Here is a 21,028-nt window from a genome sequence, read left to right as displayed (position 1 = left end):
AGCTACAGGAAGCAGGGGCTGGAGCAGAAACACAAACAAACACAGCCAGCCCTGCTCACTTTAGGAGCTGCAAGATGAACATTCTGGACAACGTCATGGCCCTGTGTTGACAAGAATTTCAGGGGTTTGCTGCTGGGCTGTTGGTGACTGGAATGCGCGTGTGTGTGTGTGTGTGTGTGTGTGCGCGCACGTGCGTGCATGTGTGTATGTGCGTTTGTGTGTGTGTGTGTAAGCAATGCCTGATGATCAGCCACCTTCTTGCCAATAGGATTGCTTCACCCTATTCCAGGTATGTTTCTTATTTCCGAAAAATATTTTAAAGAATGAAAAAATACATGATGTTCCCTTGTGACTACATTCATCCTTGGTCTATTAACTAACTGTAACACTAACAAAAACCCCACCAATGAACAGTGAGATCAATGGAATTTCAACCTGCAGTCTTTACTGTTGCATGAATCTCAGTGTAAAAAACAAAACATAATGTCTGTCTGTGCTGAGACCTCAACAGGTAAGAAAGGAGGGCATCTGCCAACTGACATCCTTCTCCACCTCTCATATCCCCCCCACCCCCTCCCCCTGTTAAATGACTCTGTGTACTATGACTGTATAAAAACAATGATGACAGTGCTGTATGTTTTCTGTCATACAAGCAGCTTGTTCATAAAGTTTGGGTGACTCTGATATATGTGACACTTAAAAAATAAAGAAAAATATTGAAATGCTCTGCCATTCAAGCTCAAATACAAATATACGCATAAAATAAAAAGATATACACCATGTAATTTATGGACAACACATGAGCAGGTTTTTAATTAAATTCACTGACCGCAGGGAAAAAGGTAACCTCACAGACGTTTTCAGTACTTAAAATATATTAAAATATTAAAAATAAATTAAACCTATAGTGCTCAACTTGACACAGATATATTGAGGCCTGCCTTGGTCAGATCTGACTAAAACATGTGTTATAAAGGTCAAATGAGAAACCAGCTATAAGGATAAGCCCCTTAACTATGCCTGTCATCACAACTAAAATATAAGGTAAATATCCACTGGCATTAATTACAGTATATTGACATCAGAGGTGCTCAGTGACCATATAAACCAAATCAACATGCAGTCATATCCTCCGGTGTCCAACATTTTGTAGGTATCAAAGCTATTCTCAACATTGTTGAACTGAATTCACACTACCTTTTACAGCTATCCGGAGAATGAGTTCCTACTGAGCGACCGGTAATCTCCAGGAAAGTGTGTCTCTGCAGGCAGGCACACACAGACACACAGACACACAGACACACACACACACACACACACACACACACACACACACACACACACACACACACACACATACACACACACACACACACACACACACACACACACACACACACACACACACACACACACACACACACACACACACACACACAGACAGACAGACATTGCCACACATTATACACACACACAGTGACAGGCGACAGGGTCAAAACAAAGTATGGGATGATCACTGAGGCATAGGCCACACCTGCAGTTTACATGTTGCTCTGATAGTGTTGTTTCTATTGTCACTGCTTGTGTGTGTGTGTGTGTGTGTGTGTGTGTGTGTGTGTGTGTGTGTGTGTGTGTGTGTGTGTATGTATGTATTTGTGTGATATTCTGCCAGTTTCGCCTCAGTTCCCTCTGCTCATTGCTAGGCGCCTATTTAACCTCACCTCACACACCAACCACCCTGCTAACACAAATACACACCGGCACTGGGACACACACAAACGCACGCAGGCAGATGTCAGAGGGGTGACGATGTGAATGAGACACAGCTAAACTGCAATGTTTCTGTGTGTGTGTGTGTGTGTGTGTGTGTGCGTGTGCGTGTGAGACTGAGGCCTGCCCCGCTGGTTGATGCAGAGCAGGTGGAAAGATCCTCTGTGCTGGGTGTTTGCCAAGAGAAGGAATACACTAACATATCCAGTACACATGCAAGTACACACAACACGGACACATATAACTTTTTTTTTTTTTTTAAAAGAACCATTTAAAAACAGATTTTAGGCAGAAATAATATGCCGGTTTTGTCCTTCACATTATCAGACTATCTCTCCTGTGTCTCATTTGCACAGTGCTCGCCACATGCCATAAATCCTTTATTTCTTTGTTGTGGTGTTATTCTATATTTACAGGTATTTGTTATGTGACGGCTCACATCTAGACAACCTTGAAAATGCTGCGATCAAGGCTGATAACTATGGGTTGCAATTGCACTTTGAAGACAAAACAACATTAATTAGCGTTTTAAATGGAAATGCAGGCGTCACATGCATGCTGCCTCCAAGTTCGCCTGGGTATATTAAAAGAGAGACAACATTTAATACATATTTCCATCTGTAATCCCTTTCTCTTTTCCTCTGATAGCTGTGCTCTGTGAGTTACATAAACAGGAAGCTCATCTACATTGATATGGCATGTTTCAGTGTGTGACAGGTCATCTTTGTACTGGTAGAGTGTAACTTCTCAGTTCTTGCTAAACCTTCAGGATGCACGCAGCTCCTCTCCCCTCCATCTGCTGGTCTCTATGAAGTCTGCACCGGATCACAGGAGCTTTGACTGCAGCTTCTGTCTCTACCACATTGCAGTCATACCTAACCCCTGAGCCAGATCAACAACACAGAGGGAAATAAAAAAGACATGAGTAAAAACATCAACATTTTTTTCTTTTAAAGTGTCTAAAATGTGCGTTCAGCCCCTGGGTGCAAAATTTCAGCATATTTAGCAATGAAAAACCCAGGTAGGATTGCGCTGAAATGTATATGTTGAAGAAAACAAAAACTGAAGTAGTGTGCATGTGTTGCAAGTGCAGGTGTTGTTCACAATATATAGCTACTTAGTGGTTTTAATCATTGGAATACACTGTTTTACAAATGATCTGAAATTAACCTTTTTCTCTGCATTTGATTATGGCTGAAAGTGCTTGTAGATGTCCTCTCATGGTGTTCATATTCATAAGCAAATCACATTAATGGCCACATTCAATTTAATTGTCATCAGATTACATTTGTAGGCAGTTTTGTTCCGAAAAAAAGTCCCAAAATAGGAGCAAGTGTTTGTTCTAACACATCAGAGTTAAATGTCACGTTTACAGTAAAATGTCTAAAGCGTCTCTATAAATCCAGCGATTCAACCTTCGTCATTTCCCCTGGAGGGAGAACCTTTTCCATCCTGGTTACCTGCAAGCGACACCAGAAAGTTTGAAGGGGAAGAGATTGAAATAGATGACAATACTCTCTTCATGCTAAAAAAATATATCCCTGAATCAAAAAGGAAATCCTCTCTGTTAAATAAACAATATCAGCAAAAAGAACACAAAAAGTTTTCTATTGGTTTAAAGCACCAGATCAGCGCAGAGAGACACTTTTAGAACAATAGAAATTCAACACGATTATTAAACAGTTTTCTACCAAACAGACGTAGAGGCATGCGTGTTGAACTAGAGGATCTCTGGGTGCAGCTCCCCTTGCAGACTGATGCATTACTTTTCATCCATCCATGTAATTATTCCCTCAGAAACCTGAAATTTGAAGATACAAAAGACCGTCCCTATCTGTCACTGCACGCCATTGATCTTATTGAAAGAAAATGTGGGTGTAGAGAAAAACCCAATATAACTCATGCCATTAAATTCCACACAGCATTATTCACATACAGAATTGACAGATTTCTGTGAGACGTTTCTTTTAATCTTCAACTGTTGTTGAAGAAAAAGGAGGGAAAATCCTACACTCCAGGCATCTCTGCCTTTTCCATATTTGCAGTGAGGTTAACAAAAAAGGCTATTGAAGTATAGCAGAAAAAACACAACCCCACATAACTTGTTGATTATTAACAATGGGGATGGGAGGAAGACAGATGTGTTTCCTGTGTATTAGCAGTGTTTGAATTGTCAGTCTGAAATCAGTGATGAAACTTTTATCAAAGCAAAGTAAGCTGATCAATTCCAGATGCTCTCGCTGTCCATGTGAGTCAATCTGCAATACTATTTGTGTCAATAAATTGTCATGATATTCCCAAGAGCATAATGTGGGTGTGTGTCATGGGATGTGTGGGTATTCTGCATGTATAATGATAGCAAGCAAGACTGTGTCAAAGTGTGTGTGTGTGTGTGTGTGTGTTTGTGTTTGTGTGTGTCTGTTTGTGTGCGTGTTCACGAGAATCCATTAAGCCTTGGCTGCCTCTGTCTCTCTCTTGCACACACACTCACACACACATACTTGTGTCATGGGATGTGTGGGTATTCTGTATGTGTATAATGATAGCAAGCAAGACTGTGTCAAAGTGTGTGTGTGTGTGTGTGTGTATTATAAATGAAGTCAGAATAACCAATCTTTTAGTTTTGTTACAATTTAAGAATGTGTAACCCTAAGTGTTGAAAGTAACTGTCATCTTCTTCAAAATGTCCCAGAGTGAGAATTGTGCAAACACTGCAAACTTTTGGGAGTTATTTCGAGGTATCTGTTCTGTAGCCTATAGTGTGTATCTGTACAGAGATCAGCACAGTGCAAATACTTTATATATTTGATATTTACTGATCAACTGCAAATGTCATCATCAAAATTTGTTTCTAAGATCAAGAATGAACTTTCTAGCTCACTAACATATCCTATATCCCTATATCTCAATAAATATCACGGATAATGTCCATACACTTTTAATGGAAAAAAGGAGGGATGTTGGGTGGTTTGAGTTTGAGTTTCTCTGTTGAATCTCGCGGTATTTGACAGCTTGGAATGCTGGGTTGTTTACATTACTGGCACACGGGTCAGCAGTGTGTGGTGTTGAGAAGGGCCTAGCTAGTGCAGAGGCTATTCGAAAGCACGTACATATCTCGGCTGGCTCTACAGCACAGGCTCTCTCTCCGAAAAAAACTTTTCAGCACTCAGTCAACTTGCCACGCAAGAAGAGAGGCCCGCCGAGTCCACTTTTAGGAGCGACCTTGGAGAGAAAAGGGAAAGTCAAAACAAAGACAACCGCCATAACCATCAGGAGAAACTTTCAACGTGAAGAAGGAATAGCTTAGCAACAGAGTCCCACTTCCTGGTAAGAGCTGAGACACCGTTAGCTGACAGAGAACTTATGAATGTGTACTAGCTATACTAGACGGCTAACAAACCACTTGTAAACTGTTACCCACCTTTATTTTGGCTTGATTTGGAATTGTCAGTCTTGCAAAGCTCACACATCGTCACTGTTTCTAGTGCAAACGCGATCTTGACACTCACTAGAAAAAGTTTGTATTAAGTTCGCTAGCTAGCTTAGCCTGTTAGCAGACTAGCATGCCACATTGCTAACTTTCACTGCCTGGAAATGACACAATCGCCGCTGTCATTTAAAATTAACAACGACATTGCAACGTTATGATCACAGTGTGTGAAAGAGCAACTTTCTCCTAACTTCGCTTTCAAGCCATGTAGTTAAACCAGTAGTGGAAACATGACAGTAGCCTTTGGATTACTAACGTATGCTGTACTGTCAATGGGAGCATTTTTAGAGATACACAGACTGTCATGCACATGAATACAACAGACACCAGGCTGTGCCATTATAAATCTAAGACCCAATAGTTAACCACAATTGCTGCTCATTTACTTGATCGTTTAGATAATGTCAGAGTTTCAAAGTCAATGATCTTATTAAGTGGACACCTTTTTAATGTGCCTCTGCATTGCATAGCTGAATGTTACATCTGCATCCTACAAACTACTTACACACTACAGAAGTAGCAAACTATACACTTTCATGCATTTTCCCAAGTAGAGAGCTGAAGCCTTAATTACTAGCAGTTCACATATCCACACTCTAACTGCTTGGATTAAGCTTGACTGGCAACTTCACCTGAGCTGTCCAGCCACTCTCATTGTCAGTTCAAATAATACAGTCCTGTTTAGGTATGGAAGATGGCTTGACATATAATGTACAAATTAAATAAATGCCCAGGGACTACAGATGAAAATTAGCTAGTAGCTAAATCTGGTATAAAGCATATTTTCTTTTTTTTTTTAGTGTACTTTTGTACATGGTCCCAGATATGAATAGATTGAATAAACTAAACTAAATACAGAGCTGATGAAAGTAATATGTAAGTGATAAAAGGCTTTTGAATCGCAATTTAAATTAAGTGATTAAATGAGACTTGGTTTGATAAAGGCAGAGCCACTAGTCTGGGTTTTCCTTGGCTCAGATGAGGCAAAGTTGACCTATCAAACCTTGATCAATGAACTTTGGTTTAGTTTTTTTAGGAATTTAGGAAGATCTGATTGCCAACATTAATCTTAAACTGTTGAATTGGTTGTTGGTTAAAACTGCTACATGCCAGCATCAAGTCATGATGAGAGGAAAGGAAGTGACTTGATTTTGTTGCCTGTCAGTTCAATAGTTAGAATGTGCTTCACTATCACATACAGTAGAGTGACTTCATACCTCATTGTAAAACATGCAGGGTGGTAGTAATTGAGTTAGTTGTGAACTCAACTTTATTTTAAATAGGCTTCAAGACCTGCTGGAAGTTGAGAGGCTAGCAGATTGATGAGGGATTAGAGGCAAGGCCTTTTTAAATGATACATTGACCAGTTTCCATTAAAAATCCTAGACGTTCACAGCAATGCAAACGTTCAGTGATAGATTAGATACAGAGTGAAATGAACAGAAATATGTATATGTAATTCTAAATGGGGTGCGATTTAGCAGAAAAAGCAGAGGGGAGGATGTTTTTTGGTCATGCAACAATGCAGATAATGTGAGAATGCAATAATTAAATCCCCTTGCAATACCATGGATATAGTGCCAGGCATGCCAAACACTTAAATATGCACTTCAATATTCAATGGAAAATACAGCGCTTTCAAGCCTGACAGTGGAGTTCACTTCGCAGTGAAAACAAAATACTTTCACCCAGGAAACGCTTAGTCGTTCACCGGGAAGGTCTTAATCCAAACCACGATCTTTTTCCTAAACTTAACTCGACGTTTTGGTGCCTAAACGGAACTGTCATCGCCGCATGACGCTAACTTTTTCTGGCTAAACTCTACATGGCCCCTGAAAGGACCGTCATCTGGCGTTGCCTGTACCTGGCTCACAGTCACTTACTGGCGGCTAAACTACTGCCGCTGGTAGCCGGCGTCCCGGAGCTCTGTAGCGGCTAAATCAGAAACTGCCGCTCAGATTTTATCGTTCTATCGCAATATAGACTGTTCACGTTGCAGCGCTTTACTTAGTTTAAAATCCTTCCATTTTTAGGTATATAGTGGTCTATTGGTGAAGTAGCATTGATTGCTTTGAGGGGGGAATACATTTTGTCCCCACCGGTGATAAAAAAATAATTCAGCAGAGATATATAGACCAGAAAGGGGGAAATCCCACGCATCCCCCCCCCGCCAAATCTCACCCTGATTATAAATAAATGCGGTGTTTCATCTAATCAAATTGTCTTTTAATAATGCATATTGTTTTAAAAAGTTAAAATTTAAGAGCAACATTTGATAGATTTAGAAATGATAGAGATTATATAAAATTGATGAATTTATATTTAACCAGCTTGTTTTTTTATCGTGTTAGTTACAACACCGATGTGTCAATTCATTGGTAAGCTATTTCCTCTAAACCCTTAGACCATGTTTACAAGTCTTACTGCCAACAAATGTTTCTTAGCCATTAAGTCATTTTCAGTGGAAATTGTGTCAAATGATTACAGTTAAAGTGTATACTGTATTCTGACCCATCTCTGTCTGGGGAAAAAAGCTCAAGCTGCTTCCAGCTGTCTTTTCATGCTGTTAAACACCATAAGAGTTATAACCTGTATGACTGTTCATTTGGAAGAGAACTACTGGTAGGCTAGTTGTAAAGAGATGGTTTATTGGAATGAAAAATAAACCAAGAAGCATTTTTTGGGAAGAAAGTTTTTCTTGTGTAATGCTCAGCTTTTTTTGTTAGTCAGAATGGTTATTGCAAAACCTTTACATACCTATTGCATCTACAATTGTGTTATGACCTAAGTGTATACTTTTGTAATGGCTCCTTTATAATGATGATAATAATAATAATAATAATGATGATAAAAAATAATTTTACAAATCTTCAAATAATAATATTAAGAAGAAGGAAATATAACCCAGCAGCACAACAACCAAGCAAGTAAAATAACACTTGCCTCTCCTAGGCCTAACTGTTTTGGGGGTCACACATAGGGTGAAAAGGGTATCTCATGCCATGTTGCTGTCGCTGCCTATCACAGCCAAATATTTCAGGCGTCATACTATCACATTTGGCTACGCTGCAGAGAGATGATTCAGACAAGAGTTAGTGGGAACTGACATACCTTGTTGACCCAATTATTACTCACTTCTCTGTTGCCACATTCGATCATCGTCAAAGACAACCGGCTTGAGTCTGCCAGCGTCATCAGGTGATAGATGAACACCGGCTGGCTCTATGAAGTTGACTATCAAGGAATGTGTTCGTGAACCGGATGATCAGGAATGGCTGCCAAATGTTTGCATCAGCCTCTGTGGTGAGGGATTTCTGCCAGTATGTCTCGCTTTGAATTTCAGTTGATGAGAGGTGAATTACTTATGACAGGCTTTGGCAAAACCTAAATATTTTGGCTTGTTCTATTGTTTGGATTTTAAAAGGGTTATATAGACCTTTCTCACAGCAGACATGTTGACATTGTCATAGTAGGAAAAGCACAGGTGTATTCAAACCCATTAATGATGGCTGCATTCCACTTAGGAGAGGCCCTGGTGTTGTGCATGCTGACTCACTGAAATAGCTTACTGGGACACTTGATGGAATTGAGCCATCGTTAAGGTTATCAATTTCAGCTGTGCTTTTCCTACTATGACAAGTCAAAAATGTCTGCTGTGAAAAAGGTCCATTAGGGTAGACTAGAAAATGACGATAGCAGCAGTGATCAGTAGTGTTTAGCCTGATTGAATCTGAAAATAGAAGCGCATAGAAAGAGGAACTTTGTCATCAAAAATACTTTTCCCCTCAAAAGTTATTTCACTTGGTTATTGGAAGAGGCACTGATGATGTGCCATTGTCACATGAGCAAGGAGTTGGCCTTCTAGAAGCACAGGTATTATTTACCAGGCTTTCTCTATGATTTAGCTTAGGTTCACATACATACATATTGGCTGCCTAGGCCATACATATGTTCTCTGTCAGTGCCGTTTAAATGGCAGCTAGACTTTCTACTAAACTATTCAGAGTGAGACCTAGAATGCCATTCTTTGGTGTGGAGAAATCTGCTGCACCCAAAGCAGTGATTTAGCGCACTGGAATTGACCAAATCGCTCTATCCAGTGAGAGTTTCCTGTTTTAGCCCTGAAGCTGGCCCCTCTGCCGGATTAAAGATCAGATGAGACATTTGTCATCTGACCACTTTAACAGTCATCTTGCCTTTGGGTTTCATAAAGAACAAAAAATGTTTGCTATGTTTTTTTTTTCCATTCGCAAAGCATATTTGAAGGAAGATGCTTCCTAAGGCCATTTTTGAGCTACATTAAGCACTGTCTTTTGCATGATGTCAAAGACCTTGGCCAAGCATTGTACAGAAATGATGCTGGCCAAGGTAGCAGAATATAGGCTTGTTTGGTTTCTTTGCGATTAGTTGTAGTATTATCAGATAATAGAAAGCAAGAAATAGAAAATACAAGCTGGATGCCTCCCCCAGAAGAATTAAGAATTGAGTCTTTCCTTTCCAGGCTCAGTTTGGTTAGAGTTTAGAGTAAGGTCTTTGGCAATGAGAGTGGGCTGTCTAAGCAGCTCCTTATACTCTCCTCAGAAACAGCCAGTCAGTCAATATTTTTCATATCCATCTTTATCCACCCTTCTATCTTATGAAGGGTCACTGATGTTTCAAGCGTTCATATATCTTTAGAGGATGCCTCGCGGCTCATTGTGTCACGTGAAAGTTCTCAATTTCTCCGTGGCATTGATGCCTTTTCTCAATGGGCTCTGTAGTGGTCTGGGGGGAAACAGACTTTAAAGACATGCAAACACAAAAATGACTGACCTAGGACCCTGTATAAAGTTTATGAAATGCTTCCAGTGCCCCTTGGTCAGCTTATGTCGTGACCACACAACATCAGTGGTTTATTTCACTACAAACGGTGTCGGAAAAAGGTTTTATTCATGCTTTATTTATTTATTTGTTTTATTTACAACCATGGTCTTGCCTTTGGCTCTGAAATCTTGCGCTAAATAAAAACTCATTCTCATATATATATATATATATATATATATATATATATATATATATATATATAATGAAGTTATGAACCTATTCAATTAATGTATTCATTGAAGTAATAACATAAAAGCCCCCCCCACTGTAAGCTGTCTGCTTATAGTAAAGAGCCTCTAAGCAGACAAAAAATTAAACAGATGAAGAAATAAATAGCTTCAATATGCCTGTCAAAGTGCACACTGGAAAAGGTTAAAACAGGGTCCACTTAAAAATAATGTTGAGCTAAAAGTGGGTAAACATTTCAGTGATTTTGATGTATTGACAGAAATAGCATGCTGTTTGAATTATTTAGATATTATACTGACTTGACTGAAATAGCTTTGTAATGTAGCTGTTATAGTTATTTGTTACACTGACTCTTTTTCCCAGTTTTCAATGTTTTGGTAATTGAGTAGACATGTTTATGAGTAAGAGTGTGAGAGTCAGTATTTTACCAACTTTTGTAATCAGTGGCAGTCTACATAAAGAGCAATTTAGTCTGGTTATTTGTGGACTGACTGCACATGCTTTATACTATAGATATTCAATCAATACCTATTATATGAACTGTTTCTATAGGTTAATGCATGTTGAGGAATTAGCTGCTGTTTGTTGCCATCTAAACAAAGCCACCAAATCCATGTTGGCATATTGTAAACTGTGCTGGAAATATGGCTTTTAAGCAACATCCTCCTTTTTATTATTGGAGATCACTCTCCAATCGTCCCTCTCACTCTATCTCTTTTGATTATCCACACGCAAAAATACAAATCCCTCAGGATACAAATTCACTTTCATAGAATAATTACAAGATGCTTTATGCCACTGTAAACACCACATCAGTGACAGTGACAGTATGCATTTGTCACGAGATCAGACAAAAGCAGAAGGAATTTGCACTCATGAACAGAACTAGGGAGGAAGATTTTTTCGTGTTGCTTGCTGACTGTGCTATGGGCGTTTGTTCCAACCTCATCACAAATGAGCCTTAATGTTTCACACGGGATTTGCTGCAGAAGAGAGCAAATTAGTTTGAGAGCATCTTGTTTTGACAGACTGTCTGTTTTACCCTCCTCCTTTTCAGTGTGAAAAGCCAGGGACATTTCACTGTCTCTTCTGCACTCTTTTTTTTTTTTCATGTTCTTAATTGATGGTAAATGATTGAGTATCAGTTTTGCAAAGCCAGATTCTTTATTTATTGTAACTAGGGCTGTCAAACTCAACGCGATAGCAACGAGTTAAGGCGTGATTAACGCATGCACGTTCTGTCATTTGGGCCTTGGGCTGCGCCGTAGTTTGGGAAATCAGGAAGCGGTGCAGCAGTAAAGCGCTCTGTGATAACGTCCAGGGGATCGCCAAACCCGCCATCTATTGGCGGAGTGAAGCACATCTCCGGTCTAAGCTACAAGGATACCCGTGGTGTGCTGAAGGTGTTCCTGGTGAACGTGATGCCGTCACCTAACACCGAGCACGCCAAGAGGAAGACGGTGACCGCCATGGATGTGGTGCAAGCTCTGAAGAGACAGGGCCACACCCTGTACGGCTTTGGAGGTTTAACCTGATCCTGAATCACAAAGAAAAGGCCACACACTTAATCTAAAGAGAGACTTCCCATTCTGAGTAACTGGCTTTAAGTCTTAAATTTTTAACTAAATCAATGATCATGAAAAAGCAGCTTAAGACCCCCCCCCTCCAAATCAAAAGAAACAAACCTCCTTGAGCAGAAATGGATAAAGAAAAGAGTCTTTTGAATGGCAGGTTCAGTTTCAAAGCCCTACCAGATGGTTCTCTCGAAAAGACTAAAGTTATTTGCATGTACTGTCGATGTGAATTGAGTTACCACCGGAGTATATTGAGTCTCAAATACCAATTGAGCATTACAAACTTGAAAAATACCCCTTTTAAAAAGTACATTTAGAACAGATGATGAAAAATGTGTTTTTAATTTGTGGTTAACTATGGACAAGCGATTAATGGCGATTAATTGACAGCCCTAATTGTTACCCATTGCACCATGCAAAAAGCTTCAGTTAATTCACTTGTCATTGTGGATCCAATGGAAGAGAGAGAGCAGAGCTACTAGGAGTTCAAAAGAATTATTATTATCAACTACATTTTTCAGATGTGCAATGGATGTAAATGCTGCTAGTTCAAAGCTGGATTAGAACATATTTTGTTCATGCTGGGGATATCCAAATCCTATCCGTCCAAATCTTTCAAATTTTCAACAGTTCCACACAAGCTCTTCTCTCCATTGATGTTGTACAAAATATTATGGGATATTATATAAAATATCATAGGAAACTATTAAAGGAAAGATTGTGATATTAATGCAATGCAGAAATGATGCGTTTAACAGCTAAACACTATTCAGTGTATCATCGTGAATGCACTGTGCAGCTGTATTATGTAGAAAATCTGATTGGTCTAGGTATAGATGAATAACGCCTAAATGACTTGGATCACAGGCAAAAAACAAAACAACCAACAACCCGTAATTGTGAAATCCTTCTTTTCGTTTTCAGTCTTTTTATTTCACACTGCCTTGTTTGAGTGCAGGGGACATCTTCTCCCCCTCCTCTCTCCTACTCGGTCTGTGTTTGTACCCTGACTCACAGCTGTCTTCCGTGGTCTCCCTGGTCTCTTGGTTTGGCCTGGGGCTTTGAGGTTGTGGTCAAGGCCTGGGGGCATGAAGAACGAAGAGGAGTCATAATGAGAAGCTCCCCTCAACTCCTGCTGCCTAACCTGCCCTCGAGCCCCATTGTCTCGCTCCCGTTCCACTACCATTCCACCCATTTCTTCTACTCTTCCTGTATTACTGGCTCTTAGACACCTCTTCTTGCTTACCAGCCCCCCCTCCCTTACCTATTTAGTTTCCTTACTACTTCTTTCCACCCTTCAACCTCTGTGACTCTCAATCTGTCCCCCATTCTTGCCTCTGCTCTGCTCTCTTGGGGGTCCTCTCTACCCCGGGCCTCCCCTCAGCCTCCTCCCTGCCCAGCCTGGCCCACAGTCAATGGGAGGCAGGCAGCCTGACTCCCTCACAGCAGCAGGAAGCTGCAGCAGCAGGGGTTAGGCCTGTATGGCGCTGCCGGCTGGCTCTGTCAGAAGTCCTGCCAAGCCAAGGATGAGAGACCTTTGCCAGTGCGGTATTGGGGCACCGAATAAAAATATTTTACAGATGTCTGAAGTCAGGCATCAGGAGTCAGCAGCGGCTTACTCAGGCCTAGAGCAAAGGTGTCTTTTAAGTGCAAACGATGTGCATGCTAATGTATTTGTATGTAGGATTTATGATTTAAGAAAATGAACTTGAAGTATGAATGGAGGAGAAAGTGCTTAATAAAGTGGTCCTCAGGAGTCTTGGCAATTCAGGAAGTGGGTGTGTGGCAGGAAGAGGGAAGTAGGCTGTGTCTCATTCTGGATTGGCTGGATGAAAAGTGATTGATTTGGTCTGGTTGCGTTTGAAGAAGGGCAGCATCCAATGCTACTGTGCTGTGAATGCCTGGTTGGGTTCCCAACCAGTTCTGGCTTGACAGTTTAACAGTGAATATTTAACATTGCGCCTGCCTGCGGGGCTTGGCTGTAAACAGCAGACAGCAAGCAGCATAGCAGCAAAAGCCTGTGTGACGCTGGGCCTCGGTTGTGAAGCCCACCTAAAAACAACGCACAAGCAGGAAGCACATCTTGAAGTTCTGATTTTAGAAAAAGGCAGATGGCATGGGCTGGTGGTGTCACACTGTAAAAAAAAACACCAGGATCGCCTGATGAAAGCAGCTCCCGCTTGCTTTGAACAGCAAGTCTGTCATGGTTGGTGTCTTCTGTGTGGCTCCGGGTCAAACTGTGATACGCAACTCCTGGAATTTGCGCTTTTTAAGTTTTTCATGTTCAAATCGTTTGAGGGTAAGTGTGTGTGGGGGAGGGGGGCAGGAAGTTTCATTAATATTAATATTATAATATGTGAAGGAGGCAGGGAAGACCTTTCTGGTTTAGCTGCTTTCAACCCCTGTTGTGGAGCTTTTCTCTCACTCTCTCTGTTTCTCTTGCTCTTTTTATTCCCTCCTGCAATTTCGGTATAACTGCCGTTTTTCTGTTCTGTATACATATGCCAACACTCAGATTCATATATGATACTTACTTTACTTCTGCTGTTTCTGATGACGAATCAAGACGTGGCAAGAGTGATGAAGTTTAAGCAGAGTTGTGTGATTGTAGAGGGATGGAGTGGAGAGAAGAAAGACAATAATTGGTTGTATGATGGTAAGAGCAGAGTGGGATGGATCTGATGACAGGAATAAGAAAGGGGTTAGCTATTATGAGCTGGGAGAAAGTTACTGTTTACACGGTTGTGACATTCAATTATTTCCTGCTTTTGTGGGCTCTCTGGAAACGGTGTAATTTGTGGTTGTGAACAAGTGTTTCTGGGGGAGTTCACTCACAGTATTTTTGGGGGTCCAGTTGTTAGCCAGGGATTCTCATAATTTGCTCCATGTCTTTACATTTATATTATATTCACTCTCCAATGGGAATTGTGTACAAAATAACAAACACTGTGTTAAAGATTATTTGGAGACATTTGGATTCAGCTGTGGCCCTGTTAAGCTTTACTCTGCCCTGATATCTAGAAATTAGACTGATTTGTGGCGTTTCACAGATGTTGGATGAATGCAGGGCAGAGTCCAGCCTCTGTGTGAGGGATGGTAGAACAGGTCTGACATCTCTCCTGAACTGAAAAGGGAAATCCCTGCAGGCACAGAGGCGAGAGGAGGGTTAAGGGAGGAGGGCGAGAATGGAGAGAGGTGCGACCCCTTAGGGGTAACGTTATTCTCCGATCGTCAGCTCCTTACACATACACTCGCACAAATACTGGGATGCTCTGTCACCTTATCGGGTGATGCACTCATGCAAAGAAGGATGAGTGCCTGAGGCATTAAAATAAACATTGAACTTCTTGTGTTTGAATTTGTGTGTCTGCCTATGCATGTGCTTATATGCAAGTTTATATTTTTCTATAACCATATGGGCCCATAAGTACATTTTTGGGGTGTTTGGCTCCCCACTCTTGGCCTATCCAGAGCAATTTTAAGTAGGGCTGGGTACCAAATTCAAAACTTTTTAGGCACCGACTGAATTGCCTCTGAAGTATTGAAAAATGCCAAAGTTCAATACCTAAGGAGTAAATTTCATCAGCGTCAGTGAGCCAATAAGCATGCAGCATGCTTCTGCCAAGATCTAACAATGTTTGTGATTGGCTGGCTAACGTTACACATCATAGAGGCAGGCAGGAAAAACGCTACATTACGGACAGAAACGGGCTCACGTAGTAGGAGCTGAAAAATAAATACAAAGATTTGTGCCGTAATGTTGTAATTTCATTTTGTTTTTATAAAATTGGTATCGGAAAAAGTATCGTTTAGGAACCGGTATCGAAGTCACGGTATCGGTACCGGTACCGGTATCGGTATCGACATTCTTTTAAACGATACCCAGCCCTTATTTTACAGTGATTGAAATGCTAGAATATGACTAATTTCTCACTTCGTTGCTGTGCACAGAAAATAGACGGACGATATGTTTATTTTCCCAGAATATTGATGTGTAATAGAGAAGTGGTAAGTTAAGAAATAGAAGCCAGGTGACTTTATTTTATCAAGTACCCAATCCAAAAATGTTGACTGGCTTTTATATAGTCACATTATTCCTTATTTATTTTCTGTCCTTTTATTTAGTTTTTCCTCGAAGGTACACTTCCTCTTCAGACAGAGCCATATGTCTAGAAACAATAATGCAGGCCTGCCTGCGCCCCTGTTATTAATCATCACACGGTTTCTATTTTTCAAATGTTGAAAACCAAAACCTTGAAATCCCCTACACCTCACCCTACCTTGAGCTGGTAATTTGGCTTTGCTTTGTAAATTTACATATGTGGTCAAACGGAATCATTTCTGTGTGATGTGATCTTAAACCAGGAAATATTGTGCTACTGGAATCAACTGAAGTAGTTGCGTTATTGTTGGTTTTATAGTAAGGCGTAATCCTCCTTGGCAGTATGACAACAAAATGGGTGTACACACAGCCATATGCAGAAACTTTACTGTATTTGACTTCTGATTGAGTAGCAGTGCTCTGGATCTGGTTAGATGTGTGTGTGTGTGTGTGTGTGTGTGTGCGCCAGACGGGCCCACCACAGAAGCCACAGCAGGCTGAAACCGAACCAGAGCCAAGCTTGATTTTTGTGGAGCCACATTCCCATAGGCCCACTATTAGTATACTCAGTATATGCATCCAGTTTTACATTCATTTCTGTGTGCGTCTGTTTGTGTGTGTGTGTGTTTATGTGTATTACATTAATGTGTGGACTCTCAATTTGTGTTTTGGTATCTCTTTCTCTCCTCATTTGTTGAGCTAAGGTTGTTATGGGTTCAGGGTCTTGGATGTTTTCATTATTGACTGTGGAGATGCTGAAGGGTTGTGGTCCTCTTCCCCCGTCCCCCACAGAGTATATGAGAAGGCTTGGGCCCAGAAAAGCCCCAACACGAGCCCTTAGCCCTCACGTTAGCACTCAACTATGTAACGAGACATGCCTGGGAACTGCTCCTCTCACATTACTAATGACTTGGACATCTTGCTCTTGTCATTTCCTCTTAGACAAACTTCGATGCTGACGCAGGGTAACTGCTTTAAACTATCCAGGGAGAAAGGGGAAAAACCTGCTTGAAGGGAGCATGATAGACTGCTGGTTTTGTGTGAAGGGAAAATAGACTACATTCACCAGATGTTTTTTTAATGGTTGTTTTATAGATGAGAAACTCAAATGACAGGCCCCAGCAACTCCAAACAACACAGAGATGGTACAGCGGTTGATTCTTTATCATTGCTGTCCTAGAACCCAGTAACAGCCAGAACTGCATGCAGGGTAGAAGGCACTAATGCTGGTTTGGAATAAAAATGGATTAGAAGGGTGTTTGGTGTTGTCGCTTTGTAGTCTCTCTAAAAACACCTATTATACTTTAATTTCTTGTTTAAACAGCAAATGCCGCATTAAGTCTTCTTTGTAACTGTCCTGTACCACTTCACATACAAGTTTCTTGATCTGTTGGTTGTTAGCTTTTATGCAATTTTTAGTTTACATGGGCCGTGTCTGGCTGCCTCTTTCTTTGCAGCTTCATCTCCTCCTTTATAGATATTAATAGAGGACAAAGAAGGGTAATGTCATTTCAGAATCTGAACTGCGTAGATGATGATGCTCTCATCTGTTGACTCCTTTTAGTATGATCACGAGATTAGGCTTCAGAAAACACAGCTGTACTGATGAAGACCATACTCATGGTATTCTCACACAGAAATGGCATACTCATACTGGTGGAATGCTATGTAAAACAATGCTTAATTTAGAACAGAACAAAAAAAGTGAGCTTGGCATTCCATTTTATTTTTTCATGAAATTCCCTCGTTTGTCCCTATTTTATGTTTTTTTTAATTATTTTTTTTTTCTAGTGTCTGCCTTGCAGACAAGCAGAGCCACAGCCCTGTGGTACAGCATGTCACATCCGATATCCTGCTGCCAGAGGTGAATGCTAATTTGGTGGTCAGTCAGTGACATGGCTAACAAACAAAGCCCTTATTGGTCCTGGAGCACTGGAAGCTCTGCTCTGCTGTGCAATGCTCTGTTTTGCATTGTGAAAGACCCTGAGTTGTTGCCAAAGGGCACTAATGCAACCTAAAGCCGTGGGATCTTTATCATACTGCAGTGTGCAAATCTGGGTGTGGATATTTGGTTCAAATGTTCAGACGAAGTGAGAGGTGTTCTTTTAAAAATACCCTAAATAAATACCGTAGCTGCTTTAATAATAAAATAATCCTAGATATGGGCATTTTTTGCTCCACTTTTGTTTTGCTGAGGTCTGGTAGCTTGCAGTATAAAGGTATTTCTATTTAGAAGAGTTGAAATATAAAGGGCCATGCTATACCGTGCTTTGATGTGATGTAACTACTTAAGGGGTTTTCACATTAAAGTACCACATGTGAACTGCTTTCTCCTAAAATAGAAAAAAGAAATCAGACTAGAGCTGTGAAAGTGAGTCGATTGACGATTTTAGTAATCAATCGTTTTCAAGCAACAATGTCAGAAATTCGATGGCTTCATGTTCTCAGTTGTGACAATTAATTGCTTTTCTTATTTTGTTTTGTTATTATAAATACATTATCATGTTTGGGCTTTGGAAAAAATTAGAAATTTGATGATGTCACATTGGACTCTAGGATGTTTTTAATAGACCAATCGATTAATTGGTGGTAATATGGTAGATTCATTTCTAATGAAAACAATTATTAGTTGCAGCCCTAAATCAGTAGGAATGGGTACCGTTCAAACATTTTCATTACTGGTGCCGGTTCCTGAATGATGAATCAATACCAATTTTATAAATCCATTTAAACAAAAAGAAATTACAACATAACAAATATTTCCACCTGTCACTTACATGTGACGCACACTGTAGTCAAGCCTCTCAAATTATACACGTGAGCCCAGTCTCTGTGCGTAACATAGTGTTTTTCCTGCATGCCTCTACGATGTGTAATGTTAGACAGCCAATCACAAACGTTATTAGATCTTGGTACAAGCATGCTGCATGCTTATTGGCTTACTGATGCTGACAAATTGTACTCATTAGGTATAGAATAACAAGGCATTTTTGGATACTAGAAACTACGGAGGCAATCTGGTCGGTGCTTAAAAGTATCGATGTTTGGTACCCAGACCTATAAATCAGACACCCATACTTTTTTCATTTTCTCTGAGCTGAGCCTCAAAGATTTCCTCTATAATGGTGCACTAAACTTTATGTGGCACCCTGAAAGTTGTAATTCTGCTCTCAAACCATTGCAGCCTGGAGTTGGAACTACATCCATGATTAGTCCCTTGAACAGTCTAAGAACCTATTGCATCACTTGCAGCTAGATCAGCCAGCCTAAATTAAGTGCTCTTGATTTTCTTTCACATATTATGCATTCAGTTTCTATTTTAACTGAGGTGTGATGGTGATATGGCATTTTGAAGGGCTGTGAATGTAGTGAGGGTGTGCAAGCATAGCCCAAATCCCCAGGGTCCCCTCTCCTGAACGCCTGGGGGGGTTCTTTCCTTCACACAGACTGCTCCTTCACACACTAAGCTGGTTTCTGGGGGATCACACAGCTGTCTTAAATGCAGCTCTGTTTTTGCATACTTTGCCCACATGATTTTGTCTTTCCTTACACAGTCAGCAATTTGTCAATATACCTTGTTTATTCTCAGTGATTGACAGTACGAATTGGTTTCACTGAGGAAAAGGGGGGTGGTAAGGAAAAAAGAAAGATGGGTAGTGTGGCTGGCAGTCTTTTTTTGACTGGTACCATGGTTGTCTGTCACTCTTCTTTTATCATTGAAATTGGAGTTTATCTTTTACAAGCCTGAGTGGAATGTTTTTGTTTTTCAAGTGATTATTAGCATCCTCCTTGGCTGCCGTCTCCGGCTGATGAAATGAGCACATCAAACGGTGCGCTGCACTAACGAAGCGGTGCGGGCTGGCTGGCTCCTGCCTTTTACTGTAAGGCACCTGCTAAAGTGACAGGCTGGCAACAAAGGGCCCCTCGCCACAAGAGAGTCGTCAGTGCCGCTGTGGAGTGGGCAGGACAATAGAGCTGAGAGGTGGCCTGGGCTTTTAGCCACGTGCCAGCTCATGTCGACAACACACAGGAGCAACAGAGCACAGAGGGGAGGAGGTGGGGAGGACAAGAGCAAAGGAGAAAGTGGAGGAGAGTGGCTGGCACCTGCATGTCCTTGAGTTCTTTTGTCAATGGTGGACATCTTTACTATACATAGTGGTTGAAAATGCGAAAGAAAAACTGAGATAGGAGGGGATACAAATGTGCATGTGTGTATGTGCAGACACACACACACACACACACACACACACACACACACACACACACACACACACACACACAGATGAAGACAGAGGAGTGCCCACTGTTGTTAATGGGATTACTGGCTCATGAAAGGTCAGGTGATAGTGCAGATGTATTTTATAACGGCTTCAGTAGGTGAAATGTACTCGCACTAGAGCAGAGCACTGTGCTCGTTTATTTGGATTGTTGGGGGAATAAATCAATTTAGGCCTCACATGAAGCCCAGGCTATTTGTGCTGTGCTATTTACTTCTGAAGTGAAATAATCATTAGCCTATAAAAATCTGAAAGTGAAAAATGTAAAGAAGGGCTATAAATAGTTAGCAAGCAGCATTATGGATCACTGGCCTTGTAGTGTCCCTGTGGATCTTGGTGGTTTTCTTTTGTCTTAATTCCCTATTTTATCATTTCTCTCTGCTCTCTACACTATGGAGAAGGTGAAGGTCTGAGTTGTACAACAATATCGCACTAAAACAGACACACATACAGTATATAACTCTAAAACACATTATGCAGACACGTTCACATTGAGTTAGAGGTAGCAGAGCTACACCAGGAAGTCGGCTAAGCTGAAATATCAACCAGTTTTAGCTCATTGCAGGTATACTGGTATGTGCATATATGTCTACCAATAAGTGACAAGAAATTGCATTTTAAAAATGCCAAAGATCTGTTTGATGTAATTTATAAACTTTATTTTTTAACTGTAAAATGTCCCGCTCAGTCGAGTCATGTCTTGGTCACAATTTTTAAATCCATATAAAATCCATATAAAAATGTTTGCTTATTTTCTGTGTTT

The 21,028-nt window shown here is 40.7% G+C and overlaps 1 protein-coding gene across 1 annotated transcript in view; it reads left to right on the top strand.

Annotated features, from left to right (window-relative positions):
• Positions 1-4,798: 4,798 nt before the first annotated feature.
• Positions 4,799-21,028, top strand: part of nek7 (NIMA-related kinase 7) — a 62,454-nt gene continuing 46,224 nt past the window's right edge. Inside the window, exon 1 of the mRNA XM_078258643.1 lies at positions 4,799-5,097. The gene's annotated coding sequence lies outside the window, so the exon portion shown is untranslated. The remainder of the gene's footprint in view (positions 5,098-21,028) is intronic.

The sequence above is a fragment of the Sander vitreus genome, chromosome 9 (genome assembly GCF_031162955.1).
Source record: "Sander vitreus isolate 19-12246 chromosome 9, sanVit1, whole genome shotgun sequence".
Classification (NCBI taxonomy): Eukaryota; Metazoa; Chordata; class Actinopteri; order Perciformes; family Percidae; genus Sander; species Sander vitreus.
This window is presented reverse-complemented; position numbering and strand designations above follow the sequence as displayed.